Source organism: Cynocephalus volans, chromosome 11, assembly GCF_027409185.1.
Source record: "Cynocephalus volans isolate mCynVol1 chromosome 11, mCynVol1.pri, whole genome shotgun sequence".
In the NCBI taxonomy this organism is placed as follows: domain Eukaryota; kingdom Metazoa; phylum Chordata; class Mammalia; order Dermoptera; family Cynocephalidae; genus Cynocephalus; species Cynocephalus volans.
Window position 1 is genome coordinate 9,189,568 of NC_084470.1, and position 22,160 is coordinate 9,211,727.

The window sequence follows — 22,160 nt, forward strand, 5'->3', positions numbered from 1 at the left end:
ACATTGTGACACAGAATACAAAATAAGTTTATTGACTAATATGGCAAAAAAGGAAACATGTTGATTACCCTTGGCCCAAGCATTTTAATGTAAGTGATAATATTTTATACTGAAATTAAATTGAAAAAAAAATGAGTACTCAGTTCTGAACCCAAATGATATTACAAGTATAAACTCAGTAATTTAAACCAAAAGGCACTTCACACTTTTAAGGTCTAGGAAAGTCATTGAAAAGTCTGGTTGCATATACCCGTTAATCCATCAATGTAAAGAAATAGCAAAATGTAATTTATAAGCAGAAGTTGGGTTTCCTACATTTTGCACAAATCTGTTATATGATGATATGTATTCCATACTGCATAATGAAACGATTTTTAATATGAAGTTGCTAAAACTTCAGTAGAAGCATAGTTAAGGTTACTATTTTACAGTCTCCATGGTACTGATGCTCTGACAAGGATTACTTCTAGGTTTTAAGCAATCAAAAAAAAAAAAAAAGAAAGAAAGAAAAAGAAAGACACACCATGAATATTCTGGACTGTACATTTTAACTAATCTTTTTTGGCTGAAGAACAAATTTTCAATATTTGTATCAAAGATTAAAAGATGCAATAAAGTTAGATACAGTTTAAATCCATAAGAATAAAGGGCAGTACTCTATTTGACTACCTATGGCCAAACAGCAACCAAATGAACAGGTATTTCATTTGGAGGAAAATAAGATGAAGGATGAAACCTAAAGTATTTCTGGAGAAATACAATCTTATTCTTTTATTTCTGAATCTAAAGAAACTAACTGTTACCTAGTTAACTTAAAAAGTATTTGCATACATTTTTATATGCAAAATTAAACTATGTTTTGCTTAGGCTAATAATAGCTTTCTTCAAATATTTAACAACTGATAGCGGGGGAAGTAGACCAGGACGTGCTCTACTGGGAAGTCAATCTGGGATAAACCTTAACTAAACCAAGGTTGTAAGAAATGATAAGTTCTAACTGTATAGATTACCTCCCAAAATAAACATCAATGAGTGATTACCTACTATTTACACAGTACTTTATTATACTTAACGTACACAACTTAGAAAAATAATGAGGGGAATTTCCCAACAAGACCATAATCAATGAGCAACAATTTAGCCACAAGAGGCAGTACTCGGGTAGAATAGTGTTTTAATTTTTGAGCAGTATTCAACAAAGATTTTGAGTTCAGAAATTTATGTCTCATAAATTACTCAAATGGATAATTTTTAAAAAAATTTCTTGATGACCTAGAATCATTATAATCAACTACTATCCTGTCCTCAGAAGCTATTATGAATTCAGGGCAGTTTTCATTGGATTTGATTGCCCTGGAATGTGGAACTCTGAGGTCTCTTATGAGCACTTCATATTATTCCTACCTCTTCCCTACCTTTCCCAGTCATCCCTCTGACCATTACCACTATGTGCCTGCTGCAGTCAGCAGCACCTTTGTACCCCCAAGAATTGTGTGGAAGCAAACTACCAGGCTTATTGTTACTAGGTATAAAGTAAGAGTAAGTAGGTTGTGGGTGACAGTCTAATTATTCCCTTGAGCATAATAATAATAGTGTTTAGTGCTAGGAGACTTTGGCATTTCTACTTTGGATGTTCAAAAAGGCTTTTGTTTGTTTCTTGTTTGCCTCTTTAAACTTTACTTCCTAATTCTTTATGGTGCAGTCTTAAGTTTCCCTCATTTTCTACCTCACCAGGCTGTGTGCCTAGATGACTAAATGGAAATAATGAATCTGAAATTGTTTAGGTCAGGGCCTTGCCACAGAAGGAAATCTACAGATTCTAGTAACATCCTCTTCCCTCTTCAAGTGTGTTTCATATTTAAGCTGTAAAAGTTGAGCTCCAAATCAGTGAATGGTACTGTATTATTTTTAGAAGCTTAATGGAAGAAATGAAAGATGTGTGACGTGAAGAGGCAGACCACTTAGAAAGCCAGCAAGGGAATTTTATGACTGACAGCTTCAATTATTTGAAGAAAGGTATATGTGAAATGACTACTCTCAATTCTATCAACAGATGCACTGTTCAACAAGTGCTCAAAAATATGTCTGTGTACTAAGTGCTGCTCCAGACAGCAAAACAAGGAACAAAAAGAAGTCATAAGACAACAGACTTCAGTTCAAAACAAAAACAGATTTTTAAATTTAAACATCCAAAATAAAGCAGATTTCCACAATATCACTACAAATATTTAAGAATGTAATGACTGGATAATTTTGAGGGTATTTTTGTAAAGGGTAAAGAGGAAATCAGAACATGTAACCCCAAAATATGCCTCTTAAATGTAAAAATTATTTTTGAGCTGACGAAAATTGAGAGGTAACAAACCAAAGAAAAGCTCTCTATTCTCCCCCTCTTCGGCCTAAAGACAGGATATAAATTCTCCTTTAGTGGCAACAACTCTGGACTCTTATCAGCCCAGACACAGCACCAGAGGCATCTGCAAATGAATCTTACTCTATTTGCTTCCTCCCATATATTTACCTTCCCAGGTTCCCAACCTTGGAAGCCTATAACCCTTTCCTTTGTCCTGCCATTTCTTAAATTTATTGTTCTTTGTTGAAGATGCTCTATAAACCAGAGTTCTAAGCCACTGCTTTGAGTCACTTCATTGAGGCTTCTCCTGTGTGATGTATGCTGCATGCATTAATAAACTTGTCTGTCCTTCTCTTGTTAATCTGTCTTTTGTTATAAGGGCTCCTCCCAACTAAGAACTAAGATGGGTAGAGGAGGTCTTTAGCCTCCTCTACAGGTGGAAGAATATACTAGGTGACATTTAAAAGTCCATTCTAATTCTGACAGATGATATGCTTTATATGGACAATCCAAATCCAGAAGTCTTCATTTCTGCATTTAATTTTCACATGAAAATAAATCCTGTAGAGTACTATATGGAAGAAATCAAGATCCACACAGTACCCAACTACACGAACCAATACCAATTATACAAGGGTACATCAAAAAGTTCATGGAAAAATGCAATTAAAAGATAGTAAGAATTTTTCCATGAACTTTTTGAAGCATCTTTGTTCAGTGATAATGTGAAAATACATATTGTGTTTTCATCCCCATATCCCAGCAATCATCTCCTAAAATCCTTAGACTCTCCAAAGTGATGAGTTTTTACATATGCTAATGAGTTGGCTGATGGCTGGCAGCCCCTGCCTGGGTAGCTTCAGGATGGGGGCTGGTCATAGTAAAAACCAAGACAGGACTTTCAGTCCCACCCCCAAACCCCCAACCTCCAGGGAAGGGAGAGGGACTGAGGTTAAGTTGATCACCAGTGGCCAATGATTTAGTCAATCATACCTACGTAATGAAGCTTCCATAAAAACCCTGGAGCAGAGGGTTCAGGGAGTTTCAGGACAGCTGAACATGTGGGGGTTCCTGGAGGGGGGCGCACCTGGGGAGCGCATGGAAGCTCTGTGTCCCTTCCCCACTCCTCACCCTACGCATATCTTCATCTGTATCCTTTGTAATATCCTTTATAAGAATCTGGTAAATGTAAGAACATTTTCCCTGAGTTCTGTGAGCTGCTCAAGCAAACAAATGGAACCCAAGAAGGGGGTTGTGTCAGATGCCTGGGCTTGTGACTGGCATCTGAAATGGGGCACAGTCTTGGGGACTGAGCCCTCACCCTATGGGATCCGACACCATCTCCAGGTAGATAGTGTCTGAATTGAATTGAATTAGAGGATACCCAGCTGGCGTCTGCTGGAGAATTGCTTGTTTGCTAGTGGGAAAAGATCCCCACACATTTGGTCACAGAAGTCTGTCTTCTGTTATGACTGTGTGCCGTGATAGCAGAGGAAAAACAGTGCATGTTTTCCCCACTCAAACACCTTGTATCCATCTATCAAGCGTTTAGATGAGATGCTCTTCAAGTGATAAAAATTATTTTCTTTTTTGAGCAGGAAAGTCACAACAACTACATCAACAGCACCATCACCATCTACGTCATACATCCAATATGATGAAAAGGAACTGGGAACTATCCTTAATTTAAAAAAAAAAAAATCCCTTCAAAGATGAACCATAGAACATATGGACACTGACAGAGCTTGAAAATCCAAATATATGAATGTGTAGAGGAAGCAAACAAATTACAAAAAATTGATTTCAGCAATCTGTAGGAATGTAGGAACTCCAAGACAGTGAGATATAACCCCCACTCAGACAGCTAAAGAAAACTACATAAAAGAATGTCTATGGGGGGCGGAGTCAGCCATAATTATCAAGTTGTTGTTATCACTGTAAGTGATACCTTGGGAGGTGGGAAGAAGTACTGGAACCTTTTAGCTTGAGCCAGGTATCACATGGTTGTTTAGGAAAAAAAGAGTCCTTCTAGTAAAGCCTGATTTAGAGTTGAAATTAATCAGATTTTTGTCAAATATTCCAGATGCTAACTTTCTATTCATTTCTTTTCATTTCAGAAAAGTGGACAAAAATGATACAACACTCCTAAAGAAGCAGACATATGATTTGTCTGTCCAGAACCCATTCCCCTAGAGTGAGCCACCCTCTCCTTACTCTGTTACAACAGGACTAAATCCCGATGCTCCACCTCCCTCAAAAGCAAGGCAAGAGACCCAGGATGGCCAGAGGGCTCCGTTCCTTGGGCTTTCCTGGTAGGACTCCTGAGGAAGACTGCTCATTCTGCTGAGCTGGGAAGAACTGAATATGGAGATGATGGTTACCATATTTTCAAACACATGAAAAGAGTCTGCCAGTAAAATAAAGAGGAAAGCAAAGAAAGGGAGAGAAAAACAGCAAAATTCTGTTTTGCTGAACTGGATTTCGGGCTCTTGCAGCTGAAAGACCCATAACACCCACAGTACCTCTATTTGCTTCTCATGGCGAAGGTGATTATCTTCGTCTTCCATCCTCTCTGCCTCAATACTAGATGTGGAAAAATTATGAAGAGAAAATTTAGCTTTTACTCTAACCCTCCAAAAAGGACCCATGGCAAATTAGAAAACATTAATTAAGCAGGGCTCATGGCTAACGTCATAACAAAAAACCAGCACTTTCTGGGAGAAAATATTTGCTAGTCACATAGATCTAATGAAGGATTTGTATTTGGAATACTCAAAGAACTCTTACAACTCAATAACAAAAAAATAACTAAATATAAAAAAAATGAGAAAAATATTTGACTCGACACTTCACCAAAGAAGATATGTGAACGGCTAACAAGCACATGAAAAGATGCTGAATACCATGAGTCATCAGGGAAATGCAAATTAAAACCACAGTGAAATACCATTTCATACCCACTAGAATGGCTACAATATAAAACAACAAAACAGTCTATAACAATCGTTGGTAAAGATGCAGAGAAACAGGACTGCCACACATCGAATGCAATACTGTGCAGCCACTTCAGGAAACAGTATGGCAGTTTCTTAAAAGGTTAAACATAAATGTGCCCTACAACCCAGGAATTATACCCCTAGGTTTACACCCATGAGAAATGAAGACATATGATCACACAAAGACTTGTACATGAAAGTTCATAGCAGGATTGTTCATAATAATCAAAAAGTGGACACAACCCAAATGTCCATCATTTAGTGAATGGATAAGCAAAATGTGGTATATCCATAGAATGGAATACCACTCAGGAATAAAAAGGAAAGAACCAGAAAAACATTATGCTAAATAAAAGAAGCCAGACACAAAAGGCCACATACTGTATGATTCCATTTATATGTACTGCCCAGAAAGGGCAAATCTATGGATACAGAATGTAAGGTCATGGTTGCCTGGTGTTTGGGGGTGGGGAGTGGGAATGAGAATTAACTATAAAAGGGCATAAGGAATCTTATCTAGGTTTTAAAACTATGGTTTAAAATGTTTTTAAAACCAGATTATGGTGATGGTTACATAATTCAGTAAAGTTACTAAAAATTACTGTAAACCTAAAATGGGTGAATTTTATATCTAAATTATATCTCAAAAAAGTTTATTAGAAAAAAATAATAAAGGAGACATAATAAGCAAATTGAAGACATGAACTTTGATTGGATCCTGGATCAGGAGCAGAAATAGCTATTAAAGACATTAAGAGACAACTGGGAAACCTGAATTTGGACCAGGTATTAGACAATGTTATGCAATTATTACTAATTTTCTTAGGTGTTACAAAAGCATTATGGTTGTACTGGGGAATGCCCTTACTCTCAGAAAATGCAAGCTGAAGTACACAGAGGTGAAGTTTCTCCAACTCACTGTCAAGTAGCTCAGAAAAATAAAGCATCTATACTTAGAAAAAGCAAATGTGGCAAAATGATAATTGGTTAGTGAACATAGGTACAGGGTATGCATGCATTCAACGTACTACTACTCTTTTAACTTTTCTGTAGGTTTGAAATCTTTCAAAATAAAAAGTTGGGGGGAAATAGCACACTCATTTTAAACTGTAACCAAGTGTGAACAGAATCACCAATGCAGTTTGCTGTGCATTTTAGAAAGAGGCAGAAAGTTAATGTACAAATATTGTCATCTCTTTGGTCTATGACTGTGTTAACATACAGAAACTAACAGAGGGAACAAATGGGAACTAAAAGAATAAACTAATTATGCAGAGACAGAACAAATTAAAGTTTTATGAAAACACAATTGTTAACAATAATTTTTGAAATATTTAAATCAAAGCAACATAGTTATTATTAGGTGCTGAAATCTCTAAGTTATGGATGTGTTCAAAAAAGCATTACTGAATGAAAGTCAATAAATTTCCCCATCTGGAAGAACACCCATTCTGCCTATATCTCTTGGCTTGGTCAAAGATCAAATGAGATTGTGCATTAAAAATGCTGTTTCCATTTAAAAAATTTTAGTCACATACAGATAGAAACACAGAATTAAATTCAGTATCATTTTTCTTACTTTGGCTTCAATTGTGGCTCTTCTAATTTTAGTCAACACTGCACTAATAATTCACTTAAAGACATTGTTACCTAGCATTGCTGGGCCTGCAGCTCTGTGTCCAGCCACAGACGCAGGTCTGTGTTCCACAGAATGGAGTTTGTCAAAGTTGTCAAAAATAAGTCCTACTTTAAGAGATACCAAGTGAAATTTAGAAGATGAGAAGGTAAAACCGATTACTATGCGAGCAAACGTTTAGTGATCCAGGATAAAAATAAATACAACACGCCCAAATACAGGATGATAGTTTTTGTGACTAACAGAGATATCATTTGTCAGATTGCTTATGCCCATATAGAAGGGGATATGATAGTGTGCGCAGCTTATACACACGAACTACCATAATATGGTGTGAAAGTTGGCCTGACAAATTACACTGCAGCATATTGTACTTGCCTGCTGCTGGTCCGCAGGCTTCTCAATAGATTCAGCATGGACAAGATCTGTGAAGGCCAAGTGGAGTTGACTGGAGATGAATACAATATGGAAAGCACTGATGTTCAACCCAGTACCATCACCTGCTATTTGGATGCAGGCCTTGCCAGAACTACCAATGGCAATAAAGTTTTGGGGGCCCCGAAGGGTGCAGTGGATGGACGCTTGTCTATCCCTCACAGTACCAAACGATTCCCTGGGTATGATTCTGAGAGCAAGGAATTTAATGGAGAAGTACATCAGAAACCCCTCATGGGTCAGAATGTTGCAGGTTACATGCATTACTTAATGGAAGAAGATGAAGATGCTTATAAGAAACAATTCTCTCGATACACAAAGAGCACCATGTTTCCAGACGTGATGGAGGAGATGTATAAGAAAGCTCATGCTGCTGTATGAGAGAATCCAGTCTATGAGAAGAAGCCCAGGGAAGAAGTTAAGAAGAAGAGATGGAACCATCCCAAAATGTCCCTTGCCCAGAAGAAAGATCAGACAGCTAAAAAGAAGGCAAGTTTCCTCAGAGCTCAGGAGCGGGCTGCTGAGAGCTAAACCAAACAATTTTCAAATAAAGACAATAAACTTACTGACTAAGCAGCTAAAAAAAAAAAAAAAAGACATTGTTAGTGCTTATTATGAATAATTCCCCTTCATTACTTAGACATTTTGCCTTACTACTTGTTAACAGCATGCTTTTAACAATTTAAAGTTTTAATAGCCTGATAATCACCAAACACACTAATGTAAAACAGAAATCTTGTTAATGAATCAAAAGGAAAGTTCACCTAGAAGTTCAAAGATAGTTTCACAATAAAGAAAGCATTCTTGGCATTGGACCACCAACTAAGATATCTAAGAAGAAAAAGATACAATGTGCTAAAATGTAGATTACTTCATACACGCAGGGGAACTAAGACAAAGTACCTAGCAGATGAAAGAAGACAGAAATTATACTCATTAGAATGGCTATATTAAAAAAGATGGACAATAACAAGTATTGGTGAAGATGTGGAAAAACTGGGAACCCTCATACACTGCTAGTGGGAATGCAAAATGGCCGTTTTAAAAAATAGTTTGGCAGTTCCTCAAAATGTTAAACAGTTATCAAATGACCCAGCAATTCTACTCCTAGGTATATACTCAAGAGAAATGAAAACAATGTCCATGCAAAAACATGTATGTCAATGATCATAGGAGCAGTATTCAATATAAGCCAAAAAGTGGAAACACCAAATGTACATGAATGGATAAATAAAACATGATATATCCAGACAATGGAATATTATTCAGTCATAAAAATGAATGAAGTATTGATAACATGCTAGAACACGAATGAACCTTGAAAACATTGTAAAATGAAAGTAGCCAGACACAAAAGACCACATATTGTATGATTCCATTTATGGAATCTAAAAATGTACAGAATAGGCAAATCTGTAGAGACAGGATTAGTAATTGCCATGGGTACAGGGGTGGAAAAAAAAATCAGGAGTCATGGCTAATAAGTATGGCTTTCTTTTTGGGGTAATGAAAATGTTCTGGAATTAGAAAGTGGTAATGGTTGCACTAGTCTATCACTATAGTAAAAACCACTGAATTATACACTTTTAAAAGGGTGAATTTTATGGTGTGTGAATTATATCTCCATAAATCTGTTATTAAAAAGAAGGTTCAGCCCCCTACTATTAAAAAAAAAAAAAAGGCAGAGGACATAAAAAGACAATACACAGAATAAGAAATATAAATGACCAACGAATGTACAAAAAGTTCAAATAGCTATAACCAGATAAATAAAAACTTTAACAAAACAAAGACAGGAATGGGTTTTATGAACTGGACCAAAGCAAAGGGTAAGAAGAGATAAGCAGAGCAAATGATCAAGTTTTATTTTATTCTTAGGGACCAAGAAAACTACTGAAAACCACACACAGCAAATAAGAATAAATGAGTAATAGGCATAGAGAATTATCTTAGTGATAGTTCATAGACAAAAGAAATGGGAAGATGTTGGAAACTAACAGGGTAATAGAAAAGTTACCAATTATCGGAGGCAAGGGGTCAAGATGGCAGAATAGTGGGTTCCTGGTGTTGCTCTCTCCCACAGAACGACCAATTTGCAGCTTTTGAGGAGCAGCAACAGAGGACCCAAAACCTGTGCTGGAACGGACAGGAGCCGCCTGCCACAGGACCCCAGCTCAGGTTGCTCCCCATTTCGTTGAGAGACTTTAGAACTTTTGGGCCCACACGCCCTAAGACTGCCAGTCAGAGAAGGCAGGCAGGGCCGGGGCAGGACTTCTGGCACAGGGTGTCCGTCTCTGTGAGCGATCTGCGAGGCACAGGTTCCCAAGCCCTGAGCCAGACGAGCTGGTGAAGGCTGACGGGTTGGGAATTTCGGCCCAGGCTGTTCCGTCTCCATGATCAGCCTGAGAGGCTCTAGGATCCTAAGCCCCGAATCAGGGTAGCTGGTGAACACAGGCGGGGTGGGACTTCTGGTGCAGGCTGTCCATCTACATGAGTGACCTGAGAGGCATGGGTTCCCAAGCCCCGAACCAGATGGGCTAGTGAAGGCTGACAGGGCGGGAATTTTGGCCCAGGCCGTCCCATCTCCATGAGTGACTGGAGAGGCACGGGCTTACAAGCCCTGAGCCTGACAAGCTGGTGAAGGCAGGTGGGGTGGGACTTCTGGCCCAGGCCATCTGTCTCCGTGAATGACTTGAGAGGCTCTGGACTCCCAGGCCACCTGACCAACCAGCGAAGGCAGGTGGGTGGGACTTCCAGTCCAGGCTAGTTTCTGCTGTCCAGAAGCAGCAGACCCTTCAAGATTCAAGCCAGACATTAGGGTGAAATGAGTGAACAGTGATACCCCCCAGCCACAATGACAAAACACCAAAGGAAAGAAACCAGAAATATGAAAAATCAAGAAAGCACATCACCACCAAAGGAAATTAATAACTTACAAGTGCTAGATCCTATGGAACAGGAAGTCTTTGAAATGACAGACAAGGAATTTAGAGTAACTATTCTAAGGAAACTAAATGAGATTCAAGAAAACTCAGTGAAACAACACAATGAAATGAGAAAAAACATACAGGATCTTAAAGAAGAAATGTACAAAGAAATCAATGCCTTGAAAAAATGTAGCTGAGCTTGTGGAGCTGGAGGATCCATTCAGCAAAATAAAAAATACAACAGAGAGTTTAACCAGTAGACTTGAACAAGCAGAAGAGAGAATTTCTGACCTAGAAGACAGGCTGTTTGAATTATCACAGGCAGACCAGAAAAACAAAAAAGAATCAAAAAATTAAAGAAAATTTAAGAGAGACAACCGACAACCTTAAGCGCTCAAATTTCCGAATCATGGGTATTCCAGAAGGGGAGGAAAAAGGAAATGGCATTGAAAACATACTCAATGACATAATAGCAGAAAACTTCCCAGGTATAGGGAAAGTCACAGATTCACAGATTCAGGAAGCCCAAAGATCACCAAACACATTCAACCCAAAAAGGTCCTCTCCAAGACATGTGATAATCAAACTGACAAAAATCAAAGACAAAGAGAGAATCTTAAAAGCTGCAAGAGAGAAGCAGCAAGTCACTTATAAGGGAGCCCCATCAGAATAACATCAAACTTTTCATCAGAAACTCTAAAAGCCAGAAAAGAATGGGATGATATATTCAAAACACTAAAGGACAAAATTGCCAGCCAAGAATACTTTACCCAGCAAGCCTATCTTTCCAAAATGAAGGACAAATAGTATATTTCTCAGACAAACAAAAACTGCGGGAGTTCACTACCACATGACCAGCCCTACAAGAAATTCTCAAGGAAGTACTGGGTTTGACACCACAAAAACAACCATCACTACCATGAGTACACAAGAAAGAACAATACCTACCAGCAAAACAAAAATGCGAACAAAAGAGAGTGAAAATAGTTTATCTATCACCCTGAGAAACCAACAAATACAGAGGACAAATAGAAAATTTGAAAGAAAGGAACAAAAGATACTAAAGACATCTAAATGAAAATCAGTATAGTGCTAAGAGTAAATCAACACCTTTCAATAATAACTCTGAATGTAAAGGGACTTAATTCTCCATTCAAAAGACACAGACTGACTGACTGGATTACAAAGATGGACCCAACAATATACTGTCTCCAAGAGACTCACTTGACCAGTAAAGACACACACAGACTAAAAGTGAAAGGATGGAAAAAGATATATCATGCAAGTAGAAATGAAAAACGAGCTGGAGTAGCTATTCTTATATCAGATAAAATAGACTCTAAAGCAAAAACCATTAAAAGAGATAAAGATGGCCAATATATAATGATAAAAGGATCTATCCATCAAAAAGACATAACAATCATGAATGTATACGCATCTAATGTCAGAGCACCCAGATTTACAAAGCAAACACTATTAGATCTAAAAAAAGAAATAGACACTAACACCAAAATAGTGGGGGACCTGAACACCCCACTCTCATCATTGGACAGATCATCTAGGCAAAAAATCAACAGAGAAACACAAGACCTAAACAATACTTTAGACCAACTGGATTTGGCAGATATCTACGGAACATTCCACCCAACAACCTCAGAATATTCATTCTTCTCATCTGCACATGGAACATTTTCCAGGATAGAACACATGTTAGGTCACAAAGCAAGTCTTAACAAATTCAAAAAAATTGGAATTATTCCATTTGTTTTTTCTGATCACAATGGCTTAAAATTAGAAATCAATAATAAATGAAGCTCTGAAAACTATAAAAACCCATGGAAATTAAACAACATTCTACTTAATGACATGTGAGTCCAAGAAGAAATGAAACAGGAAATAAAAACTTAGTTGAAACTAATGAAAATAATGACACATCATACCAAAACCTGTGAGATACTGCAAAAGCAGTTCTAAGGGGGAAATTTATTGCATTAAATGCTTACTTCGGAAGAAGGGAAAGATGGCAAATAAATAACCTAACACTTCACCTTAAAGATCTAGAAAAACAAGAACAATCCAAACCTAAAGTGAGTGGACAGAAAGAAATAATTAAGATCAGAGCAGAACTAAATGAAATAAAAACACAAAAAATAATACAAAAGATCAATGAAACAAAAAGTTGGTTCTTTGAAAAGATTAATCAAATCAACAAACCTTTAGCAAAGACTAAGAAGAGAAGACCCAAACAACAAAAATTAGAAATGAAAAAGGTGATATCACAACTGACACTTCAGAAATACAAGGAATCACTAGAGACTACTATAAACATCTATATGCCAACAAATTTGAAAATCTGGAGGAAATGGATAAATCTCTGGATGCATACAAATTAGCAAAACTGAGCCAAGAAGATATAGAAAATCTGAACAGACCAATAACAATAAAAGAGATTGAAGCTGTTATCAGAAGACTCCCACAAAGAAAAGCTGAGGACTGGATGGGTTCACTGCAGAGTTCTACTGAATCTTTAAAGAGGAACTGATACCAATTCTCTACAAACTGTTCCAAAAGACTGAAACAGAGGCCATTCTCCCATACTCATTCTATGAGGCGAATATCACCCTGATACCAAAACCAGACAAAGATGCATCAAAAATAGAAAACTACAGGCCAATATCCTTGTGAATATAGATGAAAAAATTCTCAGTAAAATACTAGCTAACAGAATACAGCAACACATACAGAAAATTATACACCATGATCAAGTGGGATTCATCAGAGGGATGCAAGATTGATTCAACATACACAAATCAATAAATGTGATACACCACATCAATAAAAGCAAAGACAAAAACCATATGATCAACTCTATTGATGCTGAAAAGGCATTTGACAAAACTCAACATCCTTTCATGATAAAGACTCTCTACAAGTTAGGCATAGACAGAAAGTATCTCAACATAATTAAAGCCATATATGATAAGCCCACTGCCAATATCATCCTGAACATCCTGTTTTTCCTTAAAAACAGGAACTAGACAAGGATGTCCACTCTCACCACTCCTATTCAACATGGTGTTGGAAGTACTAGCCAGAGCAATCAGAGAAGAGAAGGAAATAAAGGCATCCAGATTGGAAAGGATGAAGTCAAGCTGACCCTTTTTGCAGATCATATGATCCTGTATACTGAACAGCCTAAACTTCTATAAAAAAACTCCTAGAGTTGATAAACGATTTCAGCAAAGTTGCAGGGTACAAAATCAACACACAAAAATCAGGAGCATTTCTATACTCCACCAGTGAACATGCAGAAAAAGAAATCAAGAAAGCTAGCCCATTTACAATAGCCACCAAAAAATTAAAATATTTAGGAATAAAGCTGACCAAGGATGTGAAAAACCTCTATGAAGAGAACTACAAACCACTGTTGAGAAAACTTAAAGAGGACACAAGAAGATGGAAAGATATCCCAAGTTCTTGGATTGGAAGAATTAACATTGTGAAAATGTCCATATTACCCAAAGTGATCTACAGATTTAATGCAATCCCCATAAAATTCCAATGACATTTTTCTCTGAAATGGAAAAAGCTATCCAGACATTTATATGGAACAACAAAAGACCACACATAGCCATAGCAATCCTGAGCACAAAATATAAAGCTGGTGGCATAACACTACCTGACCTTAAACTATATTACAAAGCTATAATAACCAAAACAGCACGGTACTGGTGTAAAAACAGACACACGGATCAATGGAACAGAACAGAGAACCCAGATATTAACCCATATGCCTATAGCCATCTGATCTTTGATAAAGGCAGCAAGTCTACATACTGGGGAAGAGACTGCCTTTTCAACAAATGGTGCTGGGAAAACTGGATAATCATATGTAGGAGAATGAAACTAGACCCATATCTTTCACCAGATACCAAAATCAACTCAAAATGGATTAAAAAATTAAATATACACCCTGAAACAATAAAACTCCTTAGAGAAAACATAGGGGAGACACTCCAGGAAATAGAAGTGGGTACAGAAGTCATGAACAGAACCCAAAAAGCACAGGCAACTAAAGGTAAAATAAATGAATGTGATTATATCAAACTAAAAAGCTTCTGCACAGCAACAGAAACAACTGACAGAATAAAAATCAACTAACAGAGTGGGAGAAAATATTTGCTAAATATACATCTGACAAAGGATTAATATCCAGAATATACAAGGAACTTAAACAACTTTACAACAAAAAACACAAATAACCCAATTAAAAAATGGGCAAAGGAGCTGAACAGACATTTCTCAAAGGAAGATATACAAATGGCCAACAGACACATGAAAAAGTGCTCAATATCACTCAGCATCCAGGAAATGCAAATCAAAACCACACTGAGATACCATCTCACTCCTGTTAGGATAGCTAACATCCAAAAGACTGAGAACGATAAGTGCTGGAGAGGTTGTGGAGAAAAGGAACTCTTATCCACTGTTGGTGGGGCTGCAAAATGGTGCAGCCTTTATGGAAAATGATATGGAGGTTCCTCAAACATTACAGATAGATCTACTATATGACCCAGCGATCCTACTGCTGGGAATATACCGAGAAGAATGGAAATCATCATGCTGAAGGGATACCTGTACTCCAATGTTTTCTGCAGCCCTATATACAATAGTCAAGAGCTGGAACCAGCTGAAATGTCCATCATCTGATGAGTGGATAAGGAAACTGTGGTATATCTACACAGTGGAATACTACTGTGCTATAAAAAAGAGTGAAATACTACCATTTGCAACAACATGGATGGACTTAGAGAAAATTATGTGAAGTGAAACAAGTCAGGCAGAGAAAGAGAAACACCACATGTTCTCACTTATTTGTGGGAGCTAAAAATTAATAAATAACTAAACACACAAACAAACAAAGGGTGGGGGGGAAGAAGACAGAATAACCACAGAAATTCCTTGAACTATTTCAGCCAAGTGCACAGATACGATGGGAGCGGAGTGGGGAGGAATGGAGGGGGTGGAGAGGAATGGGTAAAGGGGCATGAAAATCAAGTACAATGTATTTTGAGAAGTAAAATAAAATAAAATATTTTTAAAAAGTTACCAATTATCCAAGTATTAAGTGACTAAGGCTGGTGTCCCAGAAACCTAGACCTCAGGGGCTAAGGATTTTGATACAGACTAAATAGTTTAGGCAGAAAGACAAGGGGAGACAGATTTACCTCAGACTAAAAAGGTGGGGGAGAGGGAGTAAGACCAAAAAAAGGGAAACAGAAAAGATCGCCCTCCTGCCTAAGCCCTGCCATCAGAGTAGTAGCATGTACCAGATAAGACTAAGGCAGGGAGTCCTCCCTGGCCCCCAGTCTGAATTTCATGCCAGTAAGGCAGCAAGATCCAGAGATAAAAAGGCTACATGGGTTGCAGGAAAAGTGGGGATGGACAGCTGGCCATGGACCAAGAGCACTCACCTGGTGAGTGAGAGCTCCTCAACCCAGGGACAAGAAGAGATATTAAAAACCCCACCTACCAGCACTCCTGGGACACCAAAGATAGACAACAGGCCACAGACCAAGAGCTGTAGGAGTTCCAGGTTAAAGCTCCTTAGTATAAGGGACAAGAACTTAATAGATACCCTATCACCCAGCACTCTTGGGCGAGGAAATATTTAGAATGACAGAGATAGACAAGATGTGGACTGAGAATTTGTTCACACATGGACTTAGATAATCTTGAAATTATAAGAATCATGGGGCCGGCCCGTGGCTCACTTGGGCGAGTGCAGTGCTGATAACACCAAGGCTGTGGGTTCAGATCCTATATAGGGATGGCCACTTCGCTCACTGGTTGAGCGTGGTGCTGACAACACCAAGCCAAGGGTTAAGATCCCCTTACCGGTCATCTTTTAAAAAAAAAATTATAAGTATCTACAGAAAACATGCTATTGGAACTTTCTTGCTGAATTAGATGGCAGTGAAATAAAAACACTCTCCAGAATTTGGGAGACTGAGCACTGGTGTGTGTCCATCCTTGCCATGTGGATGGAATGTATGCAGGATGCCAGGCCAACATCTGATTTCACACCAACACATCATTCCAGCCAGAGGGCTGGTCTGTATAAACAAATTCTGAAGAAAGAACTGCCTCAAAGCCAGCTGTTCCAGGGCCCACAAACTCGTCTAGAAGCCTCTCCATAGCTGTGTACTCTAGGCCACCCCTATGGATAAACTCATCTAATTACAAACGTGTCTTGCCATATGACCTAGACACCCAGGGACCCAAGACAGCACTATATCAATACAAAGCAAGCCTTATGCATCTGCAAAGCACAGAAACCACTTAGACTGTGAAAGTCTAGAAGGGAGCCCCCTAGACTTTCATAGACATATGGCAGATTTAGCCTGGAAGGGAAAAGGAGGTCACCCTGTGGCACCCATGACTGGCTGGGTGAAGACCACAATGAATTCCAGAAGAACTGTGCAGAGAAGCAGGAAAAAAACTCAGGACTGGCTGTTATGAACTGGGAAACCATAGAGAAGTCCTTTCCTTACTTATCATTGTATTTTGCTACAGCCCAATAGGAAAGTCAACCTTTCCTGCCTCTCACCACATCCATCTCCGTTAAATACCTCCTAAAGAGACAGTGAAGGACTGCAATGCAACCTTTGAAAGACCTATTAATATTTAGGTACAAAAGTATGCATCTGTATAACTGTGGTGAAGATAATACAAAGAAGCTGTCGGCACCTCTATTAAAGACATTGTTACACTGCTATTTAATACTGTTCTGAAGACATTGGTCAATGCAAGTAGATAAGATAAACAGAAGCACAAACACTGGAAAAGATGGGAAAAAACCCACTATTTACAGATGATATGATAGTATATCTGGAAAGCCTAAGGGAAGCCATGATAAAACTAACTTAAGAAATCAACAATATTCATGTACATGAACAATAACCAGTTAGAAGATATAATTGATAAGATAACTCTATAATAACCATAAACACTTAGGAATAAACAAGAAATTTTCAAAAATTATATGAGAAAAACTATAAACCATCCCTGAAAGACACAAAAGTAGACTTAAGAAAATGAAAAGACATTCTTGTTCTAGGTTAAGATGTCTCAATACTATCAAGATGTCAGTTCTCCCTAAATTAAATCATAAGTTTAATGCAATCCCAATAAAAATAGCAGTAAGTTTTTTAATGGACTTAGACAAACTGATACTAAAGTTCATATGGAAAAATAAAATACTCAAGAAGAGCAAGGAAGGGGCTGGCCAGCTAGCTCAGTGGGTTAGAATGGATTGTTATAACACCAAGGTCAAGGGTTTGGATCCCTGTACTGGCCAGCTGGGGGGAAAAAAAAAAAAAAGAGCAAGAAAAACACCAGAGAGGAGGAGGAGCTATAATGGGGGAACAGAACTACCAGATCTTAAAGCATACTACAAAGCATCTATGATTAAACCAGTGTGGTACTGGTGCATGAACGGTCAGACAACCCAACAGAATAAAATACACCTAAATACATACAGAAATCTAGCACATGACCCAGGGACAAAGATCTCTTTTTTAAATAAGTGGCATTGGGACAATTGGATATCCATCTGGAAAATGATAAAATTAGATCCATTCCTCACACCAGATATGGAAATATACCCCAAATGGAACTAGATGTGAAAAATGAAACTATATGAGTACTAGAAGAAGGCATGTGTTAATTCCTCTATAACCTGAGGGTAGGGAAAGGCTTTCTAACAATGACTAAAACGTCAGATACAATAAATTTAAGATTAATATGTCTGACTACACAAAAACAAATTTTTGTGTGGCAAAAAACACCCTAACTAATACCAAAACATGGCTGGGTGAAAAAATTTGCAACATATGTCAAAGTTAAATGACTAAGATTCTTAAATATAAAGAACTCTTAAAAGCTGAGGAGGAAAAAAGACCAAAAATCATGTAGAACGTGGGCAAATAACATGAATAATTAACAAAAAGAAACATTAAAATGGCCCTTAAACATATGAAAAAATGTTCAACTCACTTGTAAAAAAAAATACAAATGAGGGCCGAGCCCGTGGCGCACTCGGGAGAGTGTGGCGCTGGGAGCGCAGCGACGCTCCCGCCACGGGTTCAGATCCTATATAGGAACGGCCGGTGCACTCACTGGCTGAGTGCCGGTCACGAAAAAGACAAACAAACAAACAAACAAACCCCCCCCCCAAAAAAAATACAAATGAAAACCACACTGAGATACCATTTCTTACCCATTAGATTGGCAGATATTCAAAAGCTGACAAAGCACTCTGCTGGTGAAGTTATAGGGAAAGAGGCACTCTCACATTGCTGGTGGGAATACAAAACAGTACACCCCCCCCCAAAAAAAGAGAAAAAAATAGTACAACCTTATAGAGAGAGGAGTTTGGCAATATCTAACAAATCTATATATGTATATATCCTGAAGATACACCTCCAACGCAAAGATACATGTACACCAAGTTTCTCATTTTAACATCATTTGTAATTGCAAAGTATTGGAAATTAGGATATTGGTTGAAAAACCCATCATACATATAATGGAGTACTATACCATTAAGAATGAAAGTCACTTATTTTAGTTTATATGTATTATTATTTCAACTAGCTATCAAGTTGCTAGGAAATGAATACTGATTAAGTTGTCTGAATCTAACGACTTAATAAATTAAATGGTTAGGTGTTTCTTTCAATCTAGAGATGCTGTGAAAAAATTACTGATATAATAAGGGTGCTGTGAACTGAGAAAGTTTAGGAATTTCCAATAAAGGGCCATGAAGGATTGAGAGAGTGAGAAAGTAAGTGAGCGAGTGAGTGAGAGTGAGAGAGAGAGAGAGAGAGAGAGTGTGTGTGTGTGTGTGTGTGTGTGTGTGTGTGTGTGTGTGTGTGTGTGTGAGAGAGAGAGAGAGAGAGAGAGAAAGAGAGATTATGTTTATAGTTATTACTATGGATTGTGGTCTACAAAATTTACAGTAGGCTAATGAAGGCAATCTCCGTAATGTAGCATACATAGTAAGTGCTGGAACAGATGCTACAATAACACATAAGAAAAGCAACTAGCCCAGTCTTGAAGATTTTTCCCCCCCTCTCTTTGAGGGATGAGGTTCAGAGAAATAACTGTGATACAGTTTTTGGAGAGGCATTAGCTAAACCAAAGGAGTAGGAGCATACTAGACTGAGGGAAGGAGGAGTGGCTAGAATTCTGGAAGAGGAAATGGGGAAGGGAGTAAACACCAGCATTCCAGAAGCCTGGTATTGCTAGAACTGAATATCATGGAAGAAGAGAGACGAGGCTAGAGTTAGGTTAGAAGTACAACTTGATGGTTTTGAATATGAGATTAAAGATAAAAGGAATTTAAATTTTATTAATCAGCAAAAAGGAGCCACAAAAGCATTTTAAGCAAAGGGGTATCCCAATCGTTCTAACCAGGTATGGGGAAAAGATCTGCAGGGTGGCCAACCAGAGGCTGGAAGGCTGCTACAGTAATTCGGAATATATCTAGGCAGGGCAGCTGAGCATTTGTAATCACTGAGTATAGCAACCTCCATTTTCAATGAATTACTTTCTATGCTACTTATTCAACTGCATAAGAAAACAGAGATCCTGGAAACTGGGGATCTTTGCCCCATCTTCACAATGCACCTGGGAGTAGAAATTATTTCATAATCTCACTGTTTTACTGTCCAAAATTACATTGTCAAACCCTGATATTTAAATTCAAAAATGAATTCAGCAATGAAATTGGAACCTATACTTTGAAGAGATTATGCATATCAAGCGTTGTGTCTACTACATCCAATACAGAACTCCAGCTATGAAGACCTTTAAGAATAGTATGGTAGTATTTTATAAAAGCTTGTCTTTTCTGGCTTGTGCAGACTACTCTCCTGACTTCAAGGAAATAAGTCTTCACCTTCACATACAATCAAATCAAAGATGCAAATTCTCTTCTAAAATTTACTCACATGTCTTTTAAAAACTCAGAGCTTTAATTTCATTTTTTCTATAAGGTAACCAAATCCTTATGAGCGCAATAAGGTAGTAAGAAAGGTGTCCTAGGGCTAAACTTATATATGGGGGCTACAGAATGCCCTTTTTTTACTTAAAGCTATATCTTTTTTTTTTTTTAACCAAGAGATGAACACATCCTTCAAATTGAGCTCATTTTTAAAAAGTGCACAGGCTTAGAAAGAGCGAAGAGAATTCTACTAGCACTGAATAGAAATTAGATCCTTACAAGAGTTCGGCCACCTTTAAGCCTCCATACTAAACCCTAAGAGAAAATGGTTTATGGTTTTAAATGGTAAAAACAGACCCAGTACACCTCTATTTCTTTTACCATTCTTTCTTCTATCCCATAACCTTTCCTTCATCTCCATTAGTGAAAGAAAGAACCAAAAAACATCGTGATGGACTGGCTAGTTGGCTCAGTTGATTAGAGCACAGACTTATAACACCAAAGTCATGGGTTCGGATCCCTGAACGAAAGAATGGCCCACTGCCAACAAACTAACAAAAAACCAATAATGTGATTTCAATAGAAGGTCACTACGAATAGGTTTATGATACTCCTCTCTGATAGGGACTATTTGGGTACATTAGAGGTAACAAGCAGTAATCAAACACCAGAGCTGAGTTCCTAATACTCTACCAGGCCACCTATTAGAACAATGCCCAACCATCTGGTTACACGGTAACTGTATTTGTAGACACACTGTAACAATGCCCAACCATTTGGTAACACATAGTAACACTGTATTTGGAGGCACACTGGAGATAAAGAGTGGCTGCTGCTTGAGCCTACCTGGCAAGGGTCACTGGCAACCCCAGACCACATTTGAATGGCCAAGAGCGCTGAAGAGATCACTATCTTCATTTTCCTGAAGCTCCAGCTCAATGTGAATCTTCTTTCCTCAGCCTTTTAGGATTAACTGCAATACTCAATGCTCTCAGAAATCATGACTTTCAAACCCAGGCTCTACTACACATGCGCTAAGAACCTAGCCTTTGGAAAATAACTTCACTTAGCCTTAATGAAGTATGGGAAAACTATCTATCTTGAAGAGGTATTGTGGAGATTAGAAATAATATAATTAAAGCTCTTATCACAATGCTGGGCAGACAACTGATATATGAGAATTGTTATTACCGAGAGGGTTGCTGAAGTAAAAAGGAAAATCTGAACTCTGTACACTGGTAACATCACTCTGTCACTGAGATGAGAAAGTGCAGGCTTCCTTGTCCTTAATGTCTAAGAATTAAAACATTTTATAAAACAATGAAAATCATAAACTGTCTCCCCACTTCTTCAAAATCATAATTTTTCCCCTTATTAACATTCACAGCCTCTTATTCCAGTATTTTAAAAGTGATTGTCCTTACCACTCATCTACTAAAGAATACAAGTGCATATTACACCGATACACACATATACAAGAACTGATATTGGTACACTTATTTATGTTCTGTAGAAATCGAGCTTGGAAAACCAGTGCAGGATCACCAATAGATACTTGAGGAAGAAAGAAGACATCAGCAATTTTTCTCATCTGGACCTCCCTAAAGTGAAAATAATCCTACCATCTATACACAAAAATCTTCCCTCACAATAGTAGACAAGACTCTTTCCTATAATCAGCCCTTTATTTTTCTGAAAGCCCTGTGGAAAAGTGTTGTAATGAAGTACTGCTTCAAAATAAATGATACAGATGACTGCACTCTCAGCAGACAAACTAGTGAACAGCATCTGGATCTCGGAAAAG

The 22,160-nt window shown here is 37.9% G+C and overlaps 1 protein-coding gene and 1 pseudogene across 1 annotated transcript in view; one reads left to right on the forward strand and one right to left on the reverse strand.

Moving 5' to 3' along the window:
* Nucleotides 1-22,160, reverse strand: part of RALA (RAS like proto-oncogene A) — a 79,318-nt gene that overhangs the window by 55,284 nt on the left and 1,874 nt on the right. The gene's annotated exons all lie outside the window — the stretch shown is intronic.
* Nucleotides 7,046-7,951, forward strand: LOC134391222 (large ribosomal subunit protein uL18-like; annotated as a pseudogene).